Here is a 24,688-nt window from a genome sequence, read left to right as displayed (position 1 = left end):
AAACTTTGATAAAATGAGGAAAAAAGTTAGAAAAAACTGACGGGTGCAGCTACAAAGGTAAAAGGTGTGCAACAGGCATGGACATTGTTAAAAAAATCCCATCTTAGAAGCACAGACCAGATGTATTTCATGCATTAAGAAAAGTAGGAGGCGGCAAAACGATTACCGGCATGGTTAAAAGGTGAGGTGAAAGAAGCTATTTTAGCCAAAAGATCTTCATTCAAAAATTGGAAGAAGGATCCATCAGAAGAAAATAGGATAAAGCATAAGCATTGGCAAGTTAAATGTAAGACATTGATAAGACAGTCTAAGAGAATTTGAAAAGATTTTGGCCATAGAGACAAAAACTCACAATAAAGACTTTATTAAATAAATCTGAAGCAGAAAGCCTGTGAGGGAGTTGGTTGGACTATTGGATGATCAAGAGGTTAAAGGGGCACTTAGAGAAGATAAGGCCATCATGGAAAGATTAAACAATTTCTTTGCTTCAGTGTTTGCTGAGGATATTAGAGAGATACCCATTCCAGAGAAAGTTTTCATAGGTGATGATTTAGATAAACTGAACCAAATCACAGTGAACCTGGAAGATATGGAAGGCCTGATTGACAAACTGAAAAGTAGTAAATCACCTGGACTGGATACTATACAACCCAGGGTACTGAATGAACTAAAAAATGAAATTTCAGACCTATTTCAATTAATTTATAACCTATCATTAAAATCATCCATGTACCTGATGATTGGAAGACGCCCAATGTAACCCCTATATTTAAAAAGAGATCCAGGGGTGATCTGGGAAACTATAGACCGGTGAGCCTGACCTTTAGTGCTGGGAAAAATCGTGGAAACTGTTATAAAGAATAAAATCACAAAACATTTAGATAGACATGGTTTGATGGGACATGGATTTACCCAAGGGAAGTATTGCCTCACAAATCTACTACATTTTTTTGAAGGGGTGAATAAACATGTGGACAAAGGTGAACTGGTAGATGTGGTGTATTTGGATTTTCAGAAGGTGTTCATCAAAGTCCCGCATGAGAAACTTCTAAGAAAACTAAAAAGTCATGGGATAGGAGGCGATGTGCTTTTGTGGATTGCAAGTTGGTTAAAAGACAGGAAACAGAGAGTAGGATTAAATGGTCAGTTTTCACAGTGGAGTGCCTCAGGGATCAGTACTTGGACTGGTGCTTTTTAATATATTTATAAATGAGCTGGAAAGGCTACAACAAGTGAGGTGATCAAATTTGTGGATGACACAAAATTATGCCGAGTAGTTAAATCTGAAGCAGATTATGATGAATTGCAGGAGGACCACACAAAACTGGAAGATTGGGCTTCCAAATGACAGATGAAATTTAACATGGTCAAGTGCAAAGTGATGCACATAGGGAAAAATAAACCTTGCTGTAGTTACACAATGTTAGGTTCTATCTTAGGAGTTACCACCCAGGAAAGAGATCTAGGCATCATAGTGGATAATACATTGAAATCGGTCAGTCTGCTGAAGAGATCAAAAAAGAAAACAAAGTTAGGAATTATTAAGAAGGGAATGGACAATAAAATGGAGGATGTCATAATGCCTCTGTATCGCGCCATGGTGAGACCGCACCTTGAATACTGTGTGCAGTTCTGGTCACCGCATCTCAAAAAGAATATAGCTGCACTGGAGAAAGTGTAGAGAAGGGTGACCAAAATGATAAGGGGCATGGAACGGCTGCCCTATGAGGAAAGGCTAAAGAGGTTAGGGCTGTTCAATTTGGAAAAGAGACAACTGAGGAGGGATATGAAAGAAGTCTACAAAATCATGACTTGAACAAGTTAATGTAAATCGGTTATTTACTCTCTAAGATAATAGAAGGACCAGGGAGCACGCCATAAAATTAGCAAGTAGCTCATTTAAAACAAATCAAAGAAAGTTCTTTTTCACACAGCGCATAATTAAGCTCTGGAATTCATGACCAGAGGATATGGTTATAGCAGTTAGTATAACTAGGCTTAAAAAAGGTTTGGATTAGTTCTTAGAGGAAAAATCCATAAACTATTACAGTAATTAATAGGCAAAAGTAGCTTGTGATTTAATGTTTGGGTACTTGCTAGATGCTTATGACTTGGATTAGCCACTGTTGGAAACAGGATATTGGGCCTGATAGACCCTGTAGATTGTGTTACATGGCGGTGGTCTGTCTGAACTGGTGTGAGCAAGTGCTTTGTAGTGAACAGTTTGTAAAGGTAGATAAAAATCTCCATAGAATTTCCAGACTAAAGTGAGGCATTTAAATGCAATCTGTAAAGATGAGATGTCTATGCCATGTTTCTTCTAAAATAACACATTATTAACAAAATAAAGTAACAACCTTTCCTTTTGCAGACTTGTCCTGTAAACACTTTTATAGCACAGTGGATTGTCTGAGCTTGTGGAGAACGTTTGCTTATTCTCGGAGTGGAAGAATTAAGAGAAATTGAAGAGAGAGAGGATACAATTGGGTGAATTGTTGGAGGAGATCATTGAAGATTGGTGTTAGTAATGATGCACATTATCCAACTGTAAATAGATTTGATAATAATCCTAAAGAGTTCAATTGGAATAAAAAGCACTATGTAATTAGCAATATTTTATGGCAACCTATGTGTGCATGTATATATGCATATAAGTTAAACTTTATTTCTGTGTATTCAAGTGGACTAACCTGGCAACCACACTATTTTATATCAGTTACTACATTGCTATAAAAAAAACCCCTTTCATTTACATAGTATTTTTCAATCCAATTGAATCACTTAGAATATTATATACATACACAATGTATCACCTTATATATATATATATATATATATATATATTTTTTTTTTTTTTTTTTATATATTAACCTTTATTGCTGTATGGTAAATTATAGCAGGTAACGATCACTTGCCCTATTCAGTCTTCTCAAGGGGCATAGGCAGGGATGGCAACAATATAGTACCAGTAAGAATTGAAATCTACTTGCACCTCTGTTTGCAGTCTACATAAAACAGCAGAAAAATTCTGAGTGGTCTAAAATGTTCAGGACTGAGTTCAGTCACATGTTAATACAATTTCCATTACAAAGGAAAAAAAAAACTATTACAACAAGGTTAATAAATAAGACGTAAGATTTAAAATTCTGTAGAGGCTTCTGAAAAAAGTCATATTAAATCTTTTATCTAAAAGGCATAGCTATAAAAATGTTGTCAACAGTTGCTTGCAGTGAGTAGACTTATTAAACTTATATCTGCCTACTGACTCCTCAGCCTCAATGGCAGCTGGAAACCAGATAATAAAGGAATTCAATCAATCATCCTTACAAATGAAATTAATATCTGTCATATTCACTTCGGACAATTTAATATAATGAATTGAAAATGCGCTGACATTTATTGCAGATAAAAAGTATCTATCTATGGGAAGAAAAATAACATGCATACTTGATACAGATTTAAGGGAGGTTTATTATAAACAAAATCCACTGTTTTTCTCTCCCCTGTCCCCATAAGGTGTGCATATTAACATTTTTTCAGATGCAGTATATTATGGAGATTTTCATGCAAAATTACAATGAAGAACAAATAGTACCAGGATTCTAGATCTTCCACATTAAAAGGGTGGATTTTCAAAGGCCCTGCTTTTTACGCGTGTGGACGGACCTTGAGCGTGCCATGCGCATTTAAAAACAGACCCGGCCATGAGTGTAAACCCCGCTACATGCATAACTTCCGGGTTTCTCCAAGGGGACGGCCCAGGGGCGGGGTCTGGGCATGGAGAGGCGGGCCAGGACAGTGCCATTGTATGCTGTCCCGGGGAAGTGCGCACCGGCAGCCGGCCAGCACATGTAACTTACTTCTGCTCATCAGAGCAGGTAACTTACAAAACAAACAAACAAAAAAAAAAGGGTTAATTAGGCTAGATTTAGGGGGTCAGAGTGGAGAGCAGAAAGGGAAGGAAGGTAAAGCAGGGATTAGGGAAGTTCGCTCCCGCTCCTCTCCTTAATTGGAGCGGAGTGGGAGGGAACTGGGGGAGGCCCGATTGTGTCACCGTGCAAATCAATGGAAAATTTGGCCCCCTAAGACACACCGCCCGTGCTGATTTTAAAATCCAGCACACATGTTCACGTGGCCATCCGAGTTTATAACATGTGTGCGCAGGCGTGCGCATGTTATAAAATCGGCACAAACATAGATGCAGGTGCGCTTCTTTGAAAATTGACCCCTTAGAACATAAGACTCAGTTACAATACCGCGGGAGATAAATTTGCAAATCGCGCTAACAGCCGTTAACGCGATTTGCGAATGCAAATTTGTAATTTGGTATTCAGGGGGCGGGGTTGGGGCGGAGCATAAGTAAAGCAGGAAACAATTTATCGTGTGACGCGAAACAGCCGCATAGAGGCCAGTAAAGGTTTATCGTGGTCCATGGCTTATGTGTGAGAGAGAGAGAGAGAGAGAGAGAGAGAGCGAGCCTTGCTATAGTGCCTATGCCCTAGACAAGTATTGTTTCCCTATAGGAGGGCCACCTAGTAACTCGAGGTGGGGATTAGGTATGAGCGTAGGGGGTTGGGGGCCACTTTCACATTCAACATGAGACGTACGGAAAGAACAGTGGTCTCTAGTGAAGATTTGCTGGCCGGAGTGAGGAAACTCACTCCAAGAAGAGATTTGGGCAACATTCTCTCAACCTAGCTTGTTGTTGCCCAGGTAGAGTGTCCATCAAGCTAGGTTGAGAGAATGTTGCCCAAATCTCTTCTTGGAGACAGATTTGGTTCCTGATCCTTTGGGATCTCTTGGTCAGGGAAACGATTGGTCTGGGAACCTCCCCCATCCTGATTACTCAGGATCAGGGCAGGCTGCGCCATCTCAACCTCCGGGTGCTGTCTCTGACTGCCTTGGATGTTGAAAGACTAGTTCTGCAGCCCCTTGATATGTCTGATGACGTGGCTCGGGTCCTGGTAGCTTCTCGAAAACCTTCTACCAGGAAGTCATACACTCTGAAGTGGAGGAGGTTTTCCATCTGGTGTGAGAGTCATGGTTTGCATCTATTCTCTTGTCCCTCTCCAAAATTGCTAGACTACTTGTTACATCTTTCTGCCGCTGGTCTGATAGTTTGCCTATCTCCATTCAACCTGTGGTGAGCCATTTCATGCAGGGTCTGCTTTAGCTGAAGCCTCCTCCGCATCCTCCTGTTGTATTTTGGTATCTCAATGTGGTACTGGCTCATCTCATGCGAGATCCTTTCAAGCTGCTGCACTCCTGCTATCTGAAGTACCTGACATGGAAGGTTATCTTCCTGGTGGCAGTAACTTTGGCGTGCAAAGTCAGTGAGCTTCAGGCATTGGTGACACATCCACCTTACATGAAATTCTTCCATGACAAGGTGGTGATATGCACTCACCCTAAGTTTCTGCCTAAGGTGGTGACTGATTTTCATCTCAACTATTGTTCTGCCTATCTTTTCATCTCAACTATTTTTCTGCATATCTTTTTTCCCAGGCCACATTCTCACCACAGCGAATGGGCTCTGCCCAGCTTGGAATGCAAGAGGGCCTTGGCTTTCTACCTTGAGCTGACAGCAGGCCACAGGCAATCCATGCAGCTCTTCATTTCTTTTGATAAGAATACACTGGGAGTTGCGGTCACCAAGCACACGTTGTCCAACTGGCTGGCGGATTGTATTTCGTTCTGCTATGCGCAGGTGGGCCTTCAGCTGGGAGGCCACATCAAGGCTCATTCCGCAGGGCCATGGTGGCATCAGAGGCCACCTATATGTGGTCCCCGTGGCTGAGATTTCTCCACACATTCTCTGCCCATTAGTGGTTGAATAGAGATGGCCACAATGACAGCAGCTTTGATTAGACTGTCCTGTGCAACCTCTTTAAATTAATAAACCCAATTGTTCCTGCCTAGGTCTCCTTTTTCGGGTCAGGCTGCCTTCCTCTGTTTTCCACAGCACCACAGTTGTGCCCGTTGGCACCAGGTTCGGTGTTTGTGATTTTACTAAAGTTCAGGAGCAGCCTGTAGTTTGGTATTCACCCATGTGTGAGGACTACCATCCTGCTTGTCCTAGGAGAAAGCAGAGTTGCTTACCTGTAAGAGGTGTTCTCATAGGACAGCAGGATGTTAAGAACATAAGAACATAAGAAAATGCCATACTGGGTCAGACCAAGGGTCCATCAAGCCCAGCATCCTGTTTCCAACAGTGGCCAATCCAGGCCATAAGAACCTGGCAAGTACCCAAAAACTAAGTCTATTCCATGTAACCATTGCTAATGGCAGTGGCTATTCTCTAAGTGAACTTAATAGCAGGTAATGGACTTCTCCTCCAAGAACTTATCCAATCCTTTTTTAAACACAGCTATACTAACTGCACTAACCACATTCTCTGGCAACAAATTCCAGAGTTTAATTGTGCGTTGAGTAAAAAAGAACTTTCTCCGATTAGTTTTAAATGTGCCCCATGCTAACTTCATGGAGTACCCCCTAGTCTTTCTACTATCCAAAAGAGTAAATAACCGATTCACATTTACCCGTTCTAGACCTCTCATGATTTTAAACACCTCTATCATATCCCCCCTCAGTCGTCTCTTCTCCAAGCTGAAAAGTCCTAACCTCTTTAGTCTTTCCTCATAGGGGAGTTGTTCCATTCCCCTTATCATTTTGGTAGCCCTTCTCTGTACCTTCTCCATCGCAATTATATCTTTTTTGAGATGCGGCGACCAGAATTGTACAAAGTATTCAAGGTGCGGTCTCACCATGGAGCGATACAGAGGCATTATGACATTTTCCGTTTTATTCATCATTACTTTTCTAATAATTCCCAACATTCTGTTTGCTTTTTTGACTGCAGCAGCACACTGTACCGACGATTTCAATGTGTTATCCACTATGACACCTAGATCTCTTTCTTGGGTTGTAGCACCTAATATGGAACCCAACATTGTGTAATTATAGCATGGGTTATTTTTCCCTATATGCATCACCTTGCACTTATCCACATTAAATTTCATCTGCCATTTCGATGCCCAATTTTCCAGTCTCACAAGGTCTTCCTGCAATTTATCACAATCTGCTTGTGATTTAACTACTCTGAACAATTTTGTGTCATCTGCATATTTGATTATCTCACTCGTCGTATTTCTTTCCAGATCATTTATAAATATATTGAACAGTAAGGGTCCCAATACAGATCCCTGAGGCACTCCACTGTCCACTCCCTTCCACTGAGAAAATTGCCCGTTCAATCCTACTCTCTGTTTCCTGTCTTTTAGCCAGTTTGCAATCCACGAAAGGACATCGCCACCTATCCCATGACTTTTTACTTTTCCTAGAAGCCTCTCATGAGGAACTTTGTCAAACGCCTTCTGAAAATCCAAGTATACTATATCTACCGGTTCACCTTTATCCACATGTTTATTAACTCCTTCAAAAAAGTGAAGCAGATTTGTGAGGCAAGACTTGCCCTGGGTAAAGCCATGCTGACTTTGTTCCATTAAACCATGTCTTTCTATATGTTCTGTGATTTTGATGTTTAGAACACTTTCCACTATTTTTCCTGGCACTGAAGTCAGGCTAACCGGTCTGTAGTTTCCCGGATCGCCCCTGGAGCCCTTTTTAAATATTGGGGTTACATTTGCTATCCTCCAGTCTTCAGGTACAATGGATGATTTTAATGATAAGTTACAAATTTTTACTAATAGGTCTGAAATTTCATTTTTTAGTTCCTTCAGAACTCTGGGGTGTATACCATCTGGTCCAGGTGATTTACTACTCTTCAGTTTGTCAATCAGGGCTACCACATCTTCTAGGTTCACCGTGATTTGATTCAGTCCATCTGAATCATTACCCATGAAAACCTTCTCCATTACGGGTACCTCCCCAACATCCTCTTCAGTAAACACCGAAGCAAAGAAATCATTTAATCTTTCCCCGATGGCCTTATCTTCTCTAAGTGCCCCTTTAACCCCTCGATCATCTAACGGTCCAACTGACTCCCTCACAGGCTTTCTGCTTCGGATATATTTAAAAAAGGTTTTTACTGTGAGTTTTTGCCTCTACAGCCAACTTCTTTTCAAATTCTCTCTTAGCCTGTCTTATCAATGTTATCAATGTTAGTCCTGCTTGCTACCCCTCGGAGTCGGGTTTCTACGTTTATTTTATTTTTTTGTAATTCTGTGTTTTGAGACTGAAGGGGGACTCCACGTGGATAGTGGCATGCTGGGCATGCTCAGTATGCCAATCAAATTTCTAGAAACTTTGACAAAAGTTTTCCATGCTGGGCTCCATCTGATGATGTCACCCATGTGTGAGGACTTACATCTGCTGTTACAGGTAAGCAACTCTGCTTTTTCAGCTGCTATTGAGTAATTTTCAATATTGAATAAGCTGCATGGCAATTGAAGCCTCTCAGCACCATTTTGGAACACTCAGATTGCAATACTTTATCAGCTGTCTTAGCTCCGGAGCAAGTTCTGCTGAGTATGAGTGATCATTTCACCAATAGAATAAAATAACAAAAATTCAGTTCTAAGTACTGCAGAGTACAGCCACATGCTGAAAGGAAATCAGTTCCTCAGTAGAATATAAGATGGATGGATTTATTGCCCACCAAGAATAAGCACAGCTAGACTATATTTGTAAAAACTGAGGGAAAAGCCAGCAATTTGGAGCCTAGGGCATTGCACCAAAAGAAGGAAGCAGCCAGAACAATAAATTCAGGTAAAGCTTATGTAAGCAATTATTCATGGAAAGGGTGTCAGCTTGACCTCCTGTAAAATGCAGAGGTAGTCCAGACCTCTCAATCTACCCACAAAAATCAGTGGCTATAAAGAAAGTCTCTTAACCAGTTGCTATAAAGAAAATCTTTTTTTTTTTTTTTTTTAAAGATTTTATCAGTGCAAGTAAAAGCATCTAAAGAATAGAACAATGCCATTGATTCTCCAACAGTTAAAGTATATATCAGCAATGATCAAACAATTTTAAAACCCTGACATCAACTGACGTTTCGGGAAAACTCTGCTTCAGGGAGAACTTACCTTAGAACATGGTCGCTCATTTTCGGATCTCTAGATCTCACTATGAGTAAATAAGGTCTTCTGAAAGCGGCCCAAGGATGCAGCTGCTAAATAAAGTCTACAAAGACTATGGCCTAGGGCAGTGCAACAAGAATAAAATCGGACACACTAGGACTCTATATGTTTCTGTATATTTACATGACACATATTAATATTATCTTCAGGTCTTAGATCATTTCTGCAGGAGGTCTTGTCATTTGATGAGGGAGTCACAATGGGAAAATAGGTGACTGTTCCCAAGTTCTCTTTTGAACTCCTCCTAGTAAATTACTGGGCACTGCTACAATAACTGTCCCCCCACCCCCCAATAGATCTTCTCGCTTGTAGACAACAGTGATGTTTTAGGGAGATCAAGGTTGCTTCGTACTGTTCTGTAGGTATTGCTTTTTTTCAGGCTGATGACTTTGCCTGGACCATGACCATACTCTGCTACTCTTCCATCTAGGACCTCCAATAAGTCCAGTACCATGCTGCTAATGCTTCTCCAGGTCAGATCTGGATCATATATAGTTATTTATAGCACTTCTTTGCTATGCTGGTATAAAATAATTGAGATTTTTTTTTAATATGTGTAATTAAAATTATAAAACACTAAAAGACTTGGTCAAAGTGACATCTATTAAAGTAATCCATGATGTCCAATAAAAAAAAGTATCACCATAGCTTAACTGTCTCTAAGGAGATATGGCAAGCACCATTTGAAGACCTAGCCACTGGGATTAGAATAGGTGTCAGACCAACTGACCAGCTTCCTGCAAGGGCAGAAGAAGAATAGACAACCTGGATGACCCTAAATTACCTCTGTACTGTTTGGAAGATTGAGTCGATATGGCAATATGAGGATACTCTTATCAATCTTCAAACCTGTGACTGTTCCAAGATGCAGACCATGCAACACCCTTTTGTCTGCCTATTGCTTTAGGATGGCTCCTGCAGAGTGCAGGATCATGAACCATAGAAACTGAAATTATAATGGGCCAACGATTTATGAAAAAAACCTTAACTTTCCTCAAAGAGGAAAGACTGCTTAGATAAACGCTGAGATTCTGTTTATCTCTTCTGGATTCAGTCAAAAACCCACATTGGTAGCAAGATGAGGCTTAGAGCTTCTTTGGTCACAATGGTGAGGTCTTTTCTAGGACCTACTCATCCGGCAGCTCTGCTGCCGGATGAGTAGGTCCTAGAAAAGCATTAATTTTGAGGGAAAAATCAAAGAGTCTATGTGGCTCATTGTGAAACATCCAGGATCTTGATGAGGGAGGTTCAGAGGTGGCAAGTAGGTCTGAAGAGTAGACTGGTGATCTTTTGTGAGTCCCACCACTTTCCTCACATTTCCTTTCATGAGGGTAATGTCTCCAAACAGGGCAATTTTTGTTCATACCATGACAGGAAAAAACCTCACTCAAAAGGCAGGGTATATGCTGGATCTGATCTCAATCTCCCAAATTTATTGCTTCTTAATGTTTGCACTGTACCAAAGAAAGCCTCCATAAATATGGTTACTATGGTCTATAGCTGTATCAATGTTGCCATCTTCACCTGAAAGATCTGTGCAATTGCTACCACCATTTTAAGACCTAGTGCTGAAGCCAAAGGTGGGCATTTTATTTTATTCTGGGTGACATGCGGCTAGTATGAATTTTTCTTTTTCTTTCCTATCAAACTTTAATAATAATGTTTGCCTTATTGAGATTTGGCCTAGGAGTTATACAATGAGGTCACCACATAAAAGTAATCAACAATACTCGGCAACAGAAATGTATTCTATTCAATTATTCTCTCCCCTCAGACCTCTATGCAAGATAAACCTGGTAACTGTTCCTGACACGGACAGTAGCACATAGGAAATCAGACCTGTTTCTCTCTCTCGGGTTCATTAACTCAAGACACCAGGGCACCAGCTGTTGCTAAGCTCCCAAAATATAAATTTAAAAGTACCGTATATATTTTTATCATAATTTCTTAATGTAGCCATTTTCTGAGTTTCTCTAGAATATATTTTACCAGTTCCACATATATTTCTAATTTTTGAGATAGTTTATTGAGATCTTTTCTGCTTGGCTGCTTTAACATTTCTGAAACCTCCTAGGCTTTGTATTTGAATAGCCTGCATCACAGAAAATATGCAAAGCAGGAGATCACTTTCAGAGCAAGAAAAATCAGTCTACATTCACAAAAACTGTCTAAATACACAGAGAAAGCAGAGTTGCTGACCTGTAACAGGTGTTCTCACAGGACAGCAGGATGTTAGTCCTCACATATGGGTGACAACATCAGGATGGAGCCCAATCACGTAACACTTTTGTCAAAGTTTCGAGAACTTTGACTGGCACCTACTGGGCATACCCAGCATACTACCAACCCTGCAGCCAGCAGGGGTCCCCCTTCAGTCTCGTCTTATCGTAAAAAGTACATGTGAAAAATAAAATAAGAAAACGTAAACGAATCCAACTCCGCGGGGTGGCAGGCAGGTTTCGTGAGGACTAACATCCTGCTGTCCTGTGAGAACACGTTACAGGTAAGCAACTCTGCTTTCTCACAGGACAAGCAGGATGGTAGTCCTCACATATGGGTGAGTACCGGGCTGAGGATCCCCAAGTAATGCACCAAATGTATCCAAAGACATGCAACAGCCACCAGAACTGGGGTGGAATTTGGTAGAGGGCATCCTGAACCCTACCGGGTTGGCGGAAGGATGTTGGTACCTCAGTTCACAAATACGGTGCGTAGCACAGACTGGCCGAAGATGGAATCTTGTCTGCCAGCCTTGTCTAAACAATAATGGGCTGCAAAGGTGTGGAGCGAGCTCCAGGTAGCAGCCTTACAGATGTCAGCAAGCGACACCAAGCATAGGTGCGCTACTGATATTGCCATGGCCCTGACAGAGTGTGCTTTAACATGGTCTTGAAGCGGAATGCCTGCCTGTTGGTAACAAAAGGAAATACAGTCTGCTAACCAGGAGGAGAGAGTCTGCTTAACCACAGGTTTGCCCAATTTGATAGGATCGAAGGAAACAAAAATTGAGGGCATTTCCTGTGGGCAGCTGTATGGTCTAGATAAAATGCTAGAGCATGTTTACAGTCAAGGGTATGCAGAGCCCATTCTCCTGGGTTTGAGTGGGGCCTGGGAAAGAAGGTGGGTAGTATAATGGATGGATTGATATGAAACTCCAATACTACCTTAGGCAAAAACTTAGGGTGAGTGCGGAGTACTACCCTATCATGCAGACATTTAGTGTAAGGCGGGTAGGTGACTAAGGCCTGTAGCTCACTAACTCTGCGAGCAGATGTGATTGCGAAAAGAAAAATCACCTTCCAGGTGAGATGGCAGAGATCACAGGATTGGAGAGGCTCGAACGGCGATTTCATGAGCCGCCACAAAACCAAGTTGAGGTCCCAGGAAGGGGCCAGAGGGCACAGTGGAGGTATAAGATGGAGCAAGCCCTTCAAAAAGCGTGTTACGAGGGAGTTGTACTGAAACAGGTACATCCCCGACACCTTTATGGAAGGCGGCTACCGCACAGACATGTACCCTGATAGAAGTAGTTTGGAGACCTGACTCTGACAGGTGCCAGAAATAGTCCATAAACTTCGGTGTGGAACAAGTGAAGGGATCAATGGACATGAAAGTACACCATACCGCAAACCTGTTCCATTTGTAACGATAAGACTGCCTTGTGGAAGGCTTTCGTGAAGCTACTAGGACACAGGAAACCGGCTCTGAAAGGTTAAGAGGTTGAAGAATTAACCTTTCAACATCCAGGCAGTCAGGGAGAGAGCCTGGAGGTTGGGGTGACGAAGGCAGCTGTTGTTCTGAGTGATCAGAAGTCGGTCCTTCCCCAGATGAATTAGAAACCAGACCTGGCGTTGCCAATGAGGGGCTATCAGAGTCATTAATCCCTTGTCCCTTTGCAACTTCATGAGAGTCTTTGAAGTGGAGGGTACGCATAAAGGGGACCGCTGGCCCACGAGAGGGACAAAGCGTCTCTTGGCTGAAGGTGTTGGCTGCGAGTGAGAGAGAAGAAGTTCCGTACTTTGCAGTTCTGAATTGACGCAGAGGTCTATGTGAGGGTAACCCCAACGTTGGAATATTGAGTCCGCTACAGTGTGATTGAGGGCTCACTCGTGCGGTTGAAAAGTGCAACTCAGCTTGTCTGCCAACACATTGTCCACTCCCGGCAAGTAGGTGGGCCCTGAGGTACATCGAGTGGGAAAGGGCTTCCGCCCATATCTTTGTAGCTTCCTGACACAGGAGGTAGGAGCCAGATCCCCCTTGTTTGTTGATGTACCACATGGCCACCTGGTTGTCTGTTTGAATCAGGATGACCTGGTTGGAAAGGTGATCCTGAAAAGCCCTGAGAGCATATCTGATTGCACGAAGCTCCAGGAAATTTATTTGGTGTTTTGCTTCCTCTGGAGACCAAATTCCCTGAGTTTGCAGGTTTACAACATGTGCACCCCAGCCGAGGTTGGCGGCATTTGTTGTCAAGGTTATTTGAGGTTCTGGAGGCTGAAATGGAAGGCCTTGAAGCAGATTAGATTGGTTTATCCACCAAGCCAGCGATAAGTGGAGCTGGTTGGTGATGTGGACAATGGTGGGCATTGGCTAAGAAGACTGAATCCACTACGATTTTAAAGTCCACTGCATTACTCTCATGGCCAGGTGGGCCATGGGAGTGACATGTACCGAGGAGGCCATATGACCCAGTAAGATCAGAAAGAGACGTGCAGTTGAGTATTGTCGAGACTGCAGTCGATGGGCCAGAGAAGCGAAAGTGAAAGCTCGATCCTGAGGTAGGAAGGCTTTCACTTTTACAGTGTCCAAGTCGGCTCTCTATGAACGATAAGTTTTGAGAGAGAACTAGTCTGGATTTTGGATAGTTTATGAGAAACCCTAGGGAGATCAGATCAGGGTATGGCACGTGAGACATAGAGACGTCTGTGCAGCTTACTGAGTAGGAGCCCTGATCAACCAATCGTCGAGATAGGGGTAGATGTGGACACTTTGATTCCTGAGAAAGGCAGCTACCACTACGAGACACTTGGTAAAGACTCGTGGGGCAGATGCTAGGCCAAATGGTAACACTCGAAATTGGAAGTGTTTTGGGCCTACTAGGAACTGCAGGAATCTGCGATGTGATGGAGTAATTGAAATGTGTGTGTAGGCGTCCTGGAGGTTTAGAGAGCAAAGCCAGTCTTCCCTTTGGAGAAGGGGTAGAAGAGAACCCAAGGCCACCATCTTGAACTTTTCTCTTTGTAGGTATTTGTTTAAGGTGCGAAGGTCCAGTATTGGGCGAACATCACATGACTTTTTTGGTATTAGGAAATACCGGGAATAGAAACCCTGCCCCTGTTGGGAGAGGGGCACTGGTTCTATTGCTTGGGACTGGAGGAGGAGGGAGACCTCCTGCTCCAGGAGCGGTGAGTGGTCAGATGTTCCCCACGTCAGCCGAGGTGGAGAATCCGGTGGAACAGAGAGAAAGTTGAGGTGGTAACCTTGGGTTATTACAGTGAGTACCCACTGATCTGTGGTGACTGTATGCCATGGTTTGGAGAAGTAGCACAACCGGCCTCCGACAGGAATGGTCGGAAGTGGAGGTGGGGTACTGCTCTCTAGGAAGGAGTCAAAAGCCAGATGCTGGACCTGGCTGGGAGGCTGGCTCTGACATCTGTACTCGAGGTTGATTGGATTGGCCTTTTTTGTAAGGCTTAGAAGCTCGAATCCTGGATGCCGGGGGATAGAATCTCCTTTGCTGGTAGAAATGTCTCTTGGAGTCTCTCCTAAAAGATCATTTGGAAGAGGAAGAGAGATCAGAAGGCAGTAAGGAGAGCTGGCACAGAGTCTCTTGGTGGTCCTTGAGCTGCGCCACTGCTTCTTGAATCTTTTCTCTGAAAAGATTATCCCCAGCACAGGGCAAGTCAGCTAACCTGTTTTGTACTTCTGGTTTGAGGTCTGAAGACTTTAGCCAGGCCCATCTTTTTGCACTAATTCCTGCAGCCGAACCTCTGGAGGCGGTGTCGAAGATATCATATACCCAACGTACTTCATGTTTGCCAGCATCTAAACCCTTTTGTGCTAGGGCATGAAGTTGGTCCTGGAATTGCTTCAGCAAATTCCTGAATCTTCGTAAACAGGGCCCTATTGTACTGGGTCATGTATAATAGATAGGAAGCAATGCGAGAGATGAGCATTGACCCATGAAATACTCTTCTTCCAAACGCATCCAGAAATTTCTGTTCCTTTCCTGGGGGAATGGAAGAGTGGGGTTTGGAGCGTCGTGCCCTCTTCTGGGCTGACTCCACAACTACTGAATGATGATCTAGTTGAGCTCTCTGGAAGCCAGGGTCTGGCTGAACTAGAAAGGTGGCATCTATCTTACGGTTGATTGGTGCCACAGAGCAAGGGTGCTCCCAATTTCTCTTTAAAAAGTCCAAGAGGATGTCATGAAAAGGGATAGACGATTTCCTTAGGAGCATCAAGAAATTGGAGAAGTTCTAACATCTCATTCCTAGAGTCGTCTTCGGTCTGAAGCTGGAATGGAACTGTTTCAGACATTTTTTTAACAAAGTTGATAAAGGACAAGTCCTCTGGAGGAGAACCCTTCCTTTCATCAGGAGGAGAGGGCTGTGAAGGCAGATCATCTGAATCCTGGAACAAATCATCGGTCCAGGGATTGTATGGCTCATCACCAGCTCCCATATGTTCATCAGAAGGGAGTAATGATGCTATTCCGGAAGGGCCGGGCATAGGCATTGACGGCATCGATGGGGGCATCGACGGCATCAGTGACATCGATGGATGTGTTGGTGGTAGACTGATGGAACAGCAAGGAAGGCTATTTAGCAAAGCTGTGGAGGCGACAAAACAGATTTAGAAGCCAAATGTCCGATCTAGATTCTTTATTAGACAGAGATGAAAATCTTTAGACAAGCCCGATTCAGGCCGAGTTTCACCCACTTACAATGGGGCTGCATCAGGGGCTACAACACACAAACAAATAAAACATACTAATAAACAAAAATAAATCATAAAAAACACATTTTAAAATAGACATATAAAATGGTAACAACCATAAGTATGGTATGACATATATAACAGAACTGTAATGTATGAGACTATGTATCTGAGAAAATATGAAATGTTATTCATTGAGAATGTATTGCCTTTACCTCAGCTTTATCATTTTAGAATTTCTGAGTGTCCGGGTTGAAAATTCTAATTGTGCATCAAATGGTCTGAAACATGTTAATAAAAACAAAGTTTTGAATTTAATAAAATCATCATTACAAAAATACTGTGTGTTAGTAGTTATTCAGTCTCATAAAACAATGTACCTCTGGCAGATAATATTATCCTGTGCCACAGTATTATTAGAAAAAACCAACGTTCTCCAATGTTGTAAAAATATTAAAAAGACAAAAATTAAAAATTAAAATATTAAATCAATATAAAAACTGCATTGCTGACAAATGCCATGGTCACTCAACAGCCTATCCGTACATATGGGTGATTAGCAAGCTAGAGGCTGAGTCATTTAATATGAAGGCAACAGTGATGTGTTGTTGTGGAAGTGAGTCAGCCGAAGATCACAGTAGATTGGTTGTAGAAGGAGTTGGGATTATACTGGAAACAAGTTCTTTAAGACAGATTGTCCATAGGCCGAATCTTGTCTTCCTTGCTTGTCCAAGCAGTAATGAGCTGCAAAAGTGTGAAGAGAAGTCCATGTTGCTGCTTTACATATGTCAAGGATTGGCACTGAACGGAAGTGTGCTACAGAGGTTGACATTGCTCTTACTGAATGTGCCTTTACTCTTCCTTGGAGAGGAAGGCCTGCTTTTTCATAGCAAAACTGTATGCAATCTGCTAGCCAATTGGATAGAGTATGTTTACCAACTGCTTTTCCTGGTTTGTTTGGATCATAAGAAACAAAAAAGCTGATTTGATTTTCTGTGTGTTTCAGTGCGGTTTAAGTAAAAAGATAGCGCATGTTTACAGTCCAAGGTATGTAAGGCTGATTATCCTTGATGAGAGTGAGGCCTTGGAAAGAATGTGGGTAAAACTATGGATTGGTTCAAGTGGAATTCCGTAACTACTTTGGGAAGGAATTTTGGATGCGTACGGAGGACCACTCTGTCATGTAGGAACTTTGTGTAGGGTGCGTACGTGACCAGTGCTTGTAGTTCACTAACCCTTCTAGCTGATGTAATGGCTATGAGGAAGATAGTCTTCCATGTGAGAAATTTAAGATCATAGGATTCTACGGGTTCGAAAGGAGAACGCATATGTCTTGTTAATACCAGATTCAAGTCCCATTCTGCGACTGGAGGTCGAATTGGTGGTTTGAGTTGAGTTAAGCCTCTCATAAACCTGCTGACAAGAGGTTGTATGGATATTGGTGCATCTCCCACCTTGTTATGGTAAGCTGAGATTGCACTTAAATGGACTCTTTCGGATGAAGTCTAAAGACCAGAGTCTGAAAGATGGTATAAGTAGTCCAGTAGCGAAGTAATGGTGCAAGTGAAGGGATCAATGTTGTTTTGCTTGCACCAGAAGGTGAATCTTTTCCATTTGGAAGCGTAATTCTTTCGAGTGGAAGGTTTACATGAAACTATAAGCACTTGGGAGATATGAGTTGAAAGATTAAGTGGTTGTACGATTAAGCTTTCAACATCCATGCTGTCAGGGATAGGGTTTGGAGGTTGGGATGGCGCAACCGACCCCGATCTTGAGTTATAAGAGTGGGAGCTATTCCCAGGCGAATTGGATCCCTGACTGAGAGATCTAGAAGTGTGGGAAACCATACTTGACGAGGCCAATACGGGGCTATGAGTATCATGGTCCCCTTGTCCTGTTGCAGCTTCACCAGAGTTTTGGTTATGAGCGGTATTGGAGGATACGCGTATAGTAGGCCTGAGTTCCAAGGGTGAGTGAAGGCGTCCTTGGTTGGCTGATTCTTCTGTCTGTGTAGAGAACAGAACTTGTCCACTTTGTGATTCAGATGTGACGCAAAGATGTCTATTGTTGGATGTCCCCAACGTTGGAATATCTTGGTCGCTACTGAAGGATCCAGGGACCACTCGTGTGGTTGGAACTGACGACTGAGTCGATCTGCTACCACATTGTGTATGCCTGCCAGATAAGTGGCCCAGAGGAACATTGAGTGGTTCAGGGCCCATCCCCAAATCTGTGCAGCTTCTTGACAAAGGAGATACGAGCCCGTACCTCCCTGCTTGTGGATGTACCACATGGCTACTGTGTTGTCTGTTTGGATCAGAACAGTCTTGTGTGAAAGGCAGTCCTTGAACGCATGCAGCGCAAAACGTATAGCTCGAAGTTCCAGGAAATTGATTTGAAATGTTTCTTCGAGCTTTGTCCAAGTTCCTTGAGTTTGGAGATTGTCTATGTGAGCTCCCCAACCCAAGGTGGATGCATCTGTAGTTAAAGTAATTTGTGGAACTGGTTGTTGGAAGGGTAAGCCCTTGCGCAAGTTGTCTGTGTTGATCCACCAAAGGAGAGAAGAGCGTAGTTGGTGGGTTACTTGAATTGGAGAATGCAGCGGTTGAATGGCTTGGATCCATTGTGATCTTAAAGCCCATTGGGTTACTCTCATGGCTAGTCTCGCCATAGGAGTGACATGAACTGTGGAGGCCATGTGGCCTAGTAAAGTTAGAAACTGATGAGGTGTTGTCTGCGTGCTTGAGAGAATCAAATTTGCTAGGAAGGGTAATGTTTCTGATCGATCCTCGGGTAGAAAAGCCTTTACAAGGACAGTGTTCAGCTCTGCTCCTATGAATTGGAGCAAGTGAGACGGTGTGAGATGGGACTTTTGATAATTGATGAGAAATCCCATGGAGTGAAGTAGAGCAATTGTTTGGTTGAGAGAAGTTATTGCTCCTTGTTGAGATTGACTCCTGATGAGTCAGTCGTCTAGGTATGGGAAAACATGAACACCTTGCTTGTGTAAGTGTGCTGCTTTTACTGCCAGACATTTTGTGAATACTCTGGGAGCAGAGGCGAGTCCAAAGGGCAGTACTCTGTATTGGAAATGTTAATGACCCACCACGAAATGCAGATACTTGCGGTGAGGAGGAAATATTGGGATGTGAGCGTATGCATCTTGAAGGTCCAGAGAACAAAGCCAATTTTCTTTTTGGAGGAATGGAAGCATGGTACCTAGGGATACCATTTTGAACTTTTCCTTTTTTAGAAATTTGTTTAGATTTCTGAGGTCTAGGATGGGCCGTAGGCCTCCTGTTTTCTTTGGAATGAGGAAATATCGAGAGTAGAATCCTCTGCCCTGTTGAGACTGGGGCACTGGTTCTATGGCCCTGGATTTCAGAAGGGTGGATAATTCTATTTGTAGTTGAATAATGTGATTTCTGTTGGGAGGAATCAGAGGTGCTTGAAGCTCTGTAGGTACTGCTAGGAAATTGAGCTTGTACCCGTGAGATATGATGGAAAGAACCCACTGATCCTTTGTTATGGTTTTTCTATGTGTTGTAAAAGTTGGATAATCTTCCCCCCACAGGTAGCTCTGGATGAGGATTCAGAGATTGGCTGAGTTTCTGGAGATATTTTCAAAAACCAGCCATGGGACCTGTTTGAGTGGCAGGTGCAGGTCTGGTTGTTCTTTGTTGGCGAGGTTGTGTCCTGTGCTGGGATCTTGCTTGGCGAGGCCTAGTTGCAGGAGGATAGTATCTTTTAGGACGGTAATAGGGCCTGCGAATATCCCTCCGCTGGGTGAGACGTACAGCGTGGGTAATGGTATCATGAGGCATGGAAGATAACTGTCTTAAGGTCTCAGTATGTTCTTTTAGTTGAGAGACCGCTTCTTGAACTTTTGTTCCAAATAAGTTATCTCCTGTGCAGGGTAAGTCTACTAATTTTTCTTGGACCTCTGTCCTGAGGTCTGATGCTTTTAGCCAGGCCCACCTCCTAACGCTTATACCAGAAGCTGCCACCCTTGAGGCTGTCTCAAATGAGTCATAGGCAGCTCTCACTTCATGTTTCTCCGCCTCAAAAGCTTTCTGAATTAGATTTTGTGCTGGCTCTCTGAATTCCTGGGGTAAAGATGGTATAAACTCCTCAATCTGCTTCCATAGGTTCCTTTGGTACTGTGTGATGTACAATTGGTAGGCTGCACTCCTAGAGTTGAGGATTGCACCTTGAAATACCTTACGTCCAAATGTGTCCAAGAACCTATTATCTTTCCTTGGAGGATTAGAGTGCACGCTTGATCTTTTCGCTTTCTTCTGTGCTGATTCTACAACCACAGAAGAATGTGGGAGTTGGGATTTTTGGAAACCCGGTGCAGGTTGGACTAAATAGGTGGAGTCCATTCTTTTATTGATGGGAAGAACAGAGCAAGGATGTTCCCACATTCTTTGCTGAAGTTGAAGAAGAATATCATGGATAGGTATTGCCATGACTTGCTTGGGGGGGGGGGGGGGGGGAATCTACAAATTGTAGCACCTCAAGAGTTTGGTGGCGTAGATCCTGCTCAGACTCTAACTTAAATGGAGTAGAGTCGGCCATCTCTTGGATAAAAGAGGAAAAAATAAGGTCTTATGGTGGAGACTGCTTTCTTGGATGTGGAGGAGACGGGTCAGACATAAAAGTTTCTGAGGTGTCAGACTGTGTGTCACTCCATGAGTCATATTCTGGAGTATGGGGACCTGGTTTTCCAGTTGGATGTGGAGGAGGAGGTACACCAGAGGGCCCTGGGATGGGTTCTTGGTAAGAAGCCTCCTCTTCCACTGGGTTTGAAGGTAAGGAATCCAGTAGATCTTGATATTTTTTCTGAAGCATTGAGTATAACCTTGCTTCAGATGATATATCCACTGCAGCAGGAAGTGGCATCGTAGATTTTGTTTTTGTCATCGATGACATCGGTGTCTTTCCCCTCGATGACTGTTCTGTACCAATAGTAGGTATGTACGTCGATGCCGGATGAAAAGGCGCAGGAAACATCGATGGTGTACCCGATGAAAATGTAGGCATCGATGAGGGCATCATGGTTAATGTTGTCGTCCGTTCTGGAGCTACGAATGAACCCGGAAGCTGGACTGGGCTTTGCACTGCTATGGTGGCTGTAGACATGGCAGTGAGTGGCATCGACCCAGTGGCCGGTATCAAGTGAGTACCTGGTCTTGGGACGGTTGTCGGCATCGTGTCGGTGCCCGGCATCGGGTCAGTACCCGGCATCGGGAAATGTCCCGGAATCGATGTCATCGTCGATGAAACAGACATCGGTACCGATTTTACTGGCATCGGAGACGTTGATGTTAAGGTGGATGTCACAGGCATCAGCGATGTCGCTGGCATCGGTGGAGGCACCGGCAAGTGTTCCTTGATCACTTGTAAGACTGCCTCTTTTATATAGGCTGTGAAGTTTTGCGGTATCGACGAAGATGGTGTCACCGGTGGAAGTATCGATGACTCCTCCTGTTGCAGAAGAGTCGACGGAGAAGGCCCTTCAGGCACCGAGGCTATGGTAACTTTAGGCCGTTTCTCTAACTGTTCTCCTCGGCCAGATCCAGACGGTGAAGCAGAGGTGTGCCTGTGGCTATGTTTATGCCTAGGCCTTATGTCTGCCACCGAGTGTATCGACGATGTCGACGGGGTAGGAGAGGATTTATCTCCGGAACCGTCGGTTCGGCGCTTTTTTAACAATACCTTTTTCGATACTCCTGATGGTGAAGACTTCGAAGAAGTGGCAGGAGAAGGAGTCAGTTGTAAACTGAATAGCTGTTGGATATTCTCCTGGCGGAGCTTATGGCCTTTTGGCGTCATTTCTTGACATTTCTCGCACGATGAAATGTCATGTTTTTCGCCGAGACATCTAACGCACTCTTCGTGCGGATCGGTAACCGACATTGTGTGGTTGCAAGTCGGGCATTTTTTGAATCCTGATGACATTTTGACATCGACGGCCGTCGATGACAGGAAACTTAATTGCATTTTTTGACGCAAAATTAATTCACCAGCTGGTGATATAAGAAATTTGAGAAAATTTTGAGACCCCTTATTGGAGAATGAGAAAATGTAACTAGTAAATATCGCTGAGGTAAACTCAGAGGGCTCCGGTATCCGTGCTGCTGTCCAGCTGCGTGGAAAAACGAACACTGAAGTAAGACCCCTGTGGTACAGCCTCAGGCTGCCAGTCAAATGTTTCTAGAAACTTTGACAGAAGTTTTCCCGCACTAGGGCTCCGTTGATGACGTCACCCATATGTGAGGACTAGCATCCTGCTTGTCCTGGGATAATGATAGGTAACAGATTACTTGCAATTTCATGTTTGAATTCTTTCAGGACTCAGTAGTGGAAAGCTAGTTATACGCAGAGGAGGAATTCCTCTAGTTATACTTTTCATCCATTATAATGACTACAAATCTTTACTATGAATACCTCAGAATGTTTCTGTAACACTGCCCCACCTTCCGAAACCCACCCCGATTCACAGTGCCCTTCTACAGTGGTACATATATAGAGAATGTCAAACTGACTCTATACAGAGGCTGGCTCTCTCTCTGCTAAAAATATGATGTACTTGAGGCAATGAAGGGTGAAGTGACTTGCTCAAAGTCACAAGGAGCGGCAGTGGGCATTGAAACTTGGCGTCCCTATTTAACCACTAGGCTACTCCTCCACTCCTGAACTGTTACTCTTTAGTTTGTCAGTTTGATCTATTACATCTTCCATTATCACAAACTTGTTTTAGTTGCTCAGATTCCTCACCATCAAGGAATATTATGGGTACAGGTCCCCCACAACTTCCTCAGTAAAGACTGAGGCAAAGAATTCAGTTTACATACACTGGAGCCACAGTTTTTGCAAACTTATCTCATGTATATTCATTTGGCTGTTGGGTCCCCAAAACAGGTTTAGGATTCCCTGGTCGACCCCTTTTCTATAGGACACACAAAAATGTACTCCTCCAAAAAGCTCTATTGGAGAAAGTTTCTTAAGTAACCACCCTGTAAGTCTATGAAACGTGTTCAAGATATGAAGAGAATGTTCAGTTCTGCTGTTCCTTTTTTATGGAACAATTTACCTGATGAGATAAGGGTGGAGATTTGCTTTCTTTCAAGAAATTATTAAAAACTCACCTGTTCTCATTAGCTTTCAGCTGACTAGGAAGCTAGACAAGAGACAATATACAGCATATCACCAGGTACCAGGAACTTTATGTGATCTGGCTGGTTTATTTTACACTGTGTGTGTGTTGTATCTGTTAATATGATTATGAATGTAACAATGGAATCCGGCAAGATTTTTAGATTAGCGGAATACACATTTTTAAAATAAACAAAATATTTAAAGCCTGTAGACATTTGCTTCACTAGAAATGTTGTATACTTCTACTTCATAATGCCATTTGTAACAAAAGATTGGCCTTATCTGTTTATCTCTATTAATACACATTTGTGCTTTCACAAATGGTGCAATTTTCCTCTCTTAAAACTGGATGTGAGGACACCCTTTTTGGAGATAATTCACAAAGGAAATATAACCTTTTTCTGTGAAGGAAATGCAAATATAAACAGGATGCCTTTTTGCAGATAAGTTATGGTGAATATTGTACAGTATGAAATCCTTTCTATATTTCAGGGCATTGGTTTTGTCATACCACTCTGATGAACTGGGATAATTATTCAGCTAAGTAGCTGAAAAGGCATGTCAAAAATAACAGGTTGAAACAGTCATAAGAACATAAGAAATTGCCATGCTGGGTCAGACCAAGGGTCCATCAAGCCCAGCATCCTGTTTCCAACAGAGGCCAATCCAGGCCACAAGAACCTGGCAAGTACCCAAACACCAAGAAGATCCCATGCTACTGATGCAATTAATAGCAGTGGCTATTCCCTAAGTCAACTTGATTAATAGCAGTTAATGGACTTCTCCTCCAAGAACTTATCCAAACCTTTTTTGAACCCACATGTGCACAGAAACCCTGACTGCATACTTTCCCCTTTCCGTTCCATGTCAAGTGGATGTGCTCATCTTGTGGCCCACACAGCCCGCCCTTCATCTACCCAAGCACAACCGAATGGTAGATGGGCAACCAGCATGTCTCACTGCATGCTACAAGCCATCCACCGCCACATGCGTGTACATGTGCACACATGGCCACTAAAACAAATGTGACAACAACACATGAGCTGTGTGGATCAGGCAAGGCATGCTACAAAAACCTGTTGCTATTGATATATTTTTAACCAAATTATAAAAATGTTTCATAATGGACACAAATGCATTATTTGTCCAGTTAGATTTAACCAGATATTTAGCTGCAACTTTAGCTGGTTAGCTGCAACTGGACAAAATTAACAAGTTGAAATCAACAGATTAACTTAGCGGCTCAGCAGCTCTTTGAATATCTTCCTTCTAGTAACATAGTGAACGACGACACAAAGACCAATTAGTCCAGTCTACACAGTTTAGATTCCTAAGTCACAATTTAGTAAGAGCATACAAAGAATAATGTTCAGGATTCGACTTATGAACACTGCCACAGATGAATGCTCCTTTCATATATACTCCAGGTATAGACATAACTTTAGTGAATAGACAGAGCAATGCAGTGAACTTTGACGAGTTTTCTA

The 24,688-nt window shown here is 42.9% G+C and overlaps 1 protein-coding gene and 1 long non-coding RNA gene across 10 annotated transcripts in view; both read right to left on the bottom strand.

The window, feature by feature from the left end:
• The window catches only part of ASCC3 (activating signal cointegrator 1 complex subunit 3), a 1,498,074-nt gene that overhangs the window by 788,636 nt on the left and 684,750 nt on the right, over window positions 1-24,688 (bottom strand). The window lies entirely within an intron of this gene.
• On the bottom strand, window positions 16,038-16,451 carry LOC115087789. The gene is made up of 3 exons (XR_003855611.1): window positions 16,418-16,451; window positions 16,253-16,318; window positions 16,038-16,063 (listed from the first exon to the last, which is right to left on the bottom strand). It is a non-coding gene; the product is annotated as an uncharacterized LOC115087789 (long non-coding RNA).

This window comes from Rhinatrema bivittatum, chromosome 3 (assembly GCF_901001135.1).
Source record: "Rhinatrema bivittatum chromosome 3, aRhiBiv1.1, whole genome shotgun sequence".
NCBI lineage: Eukaryota > Metazoa > Chordata > Amphibia > Gymnophiona > Rhinatrematidae > Rhinatrema > Rhinatrema bivittatum.
Note: the sequence above shows the minus strand (reverse complement) of the source record. Positions and strands in the feature narration are given on the sequence as shown.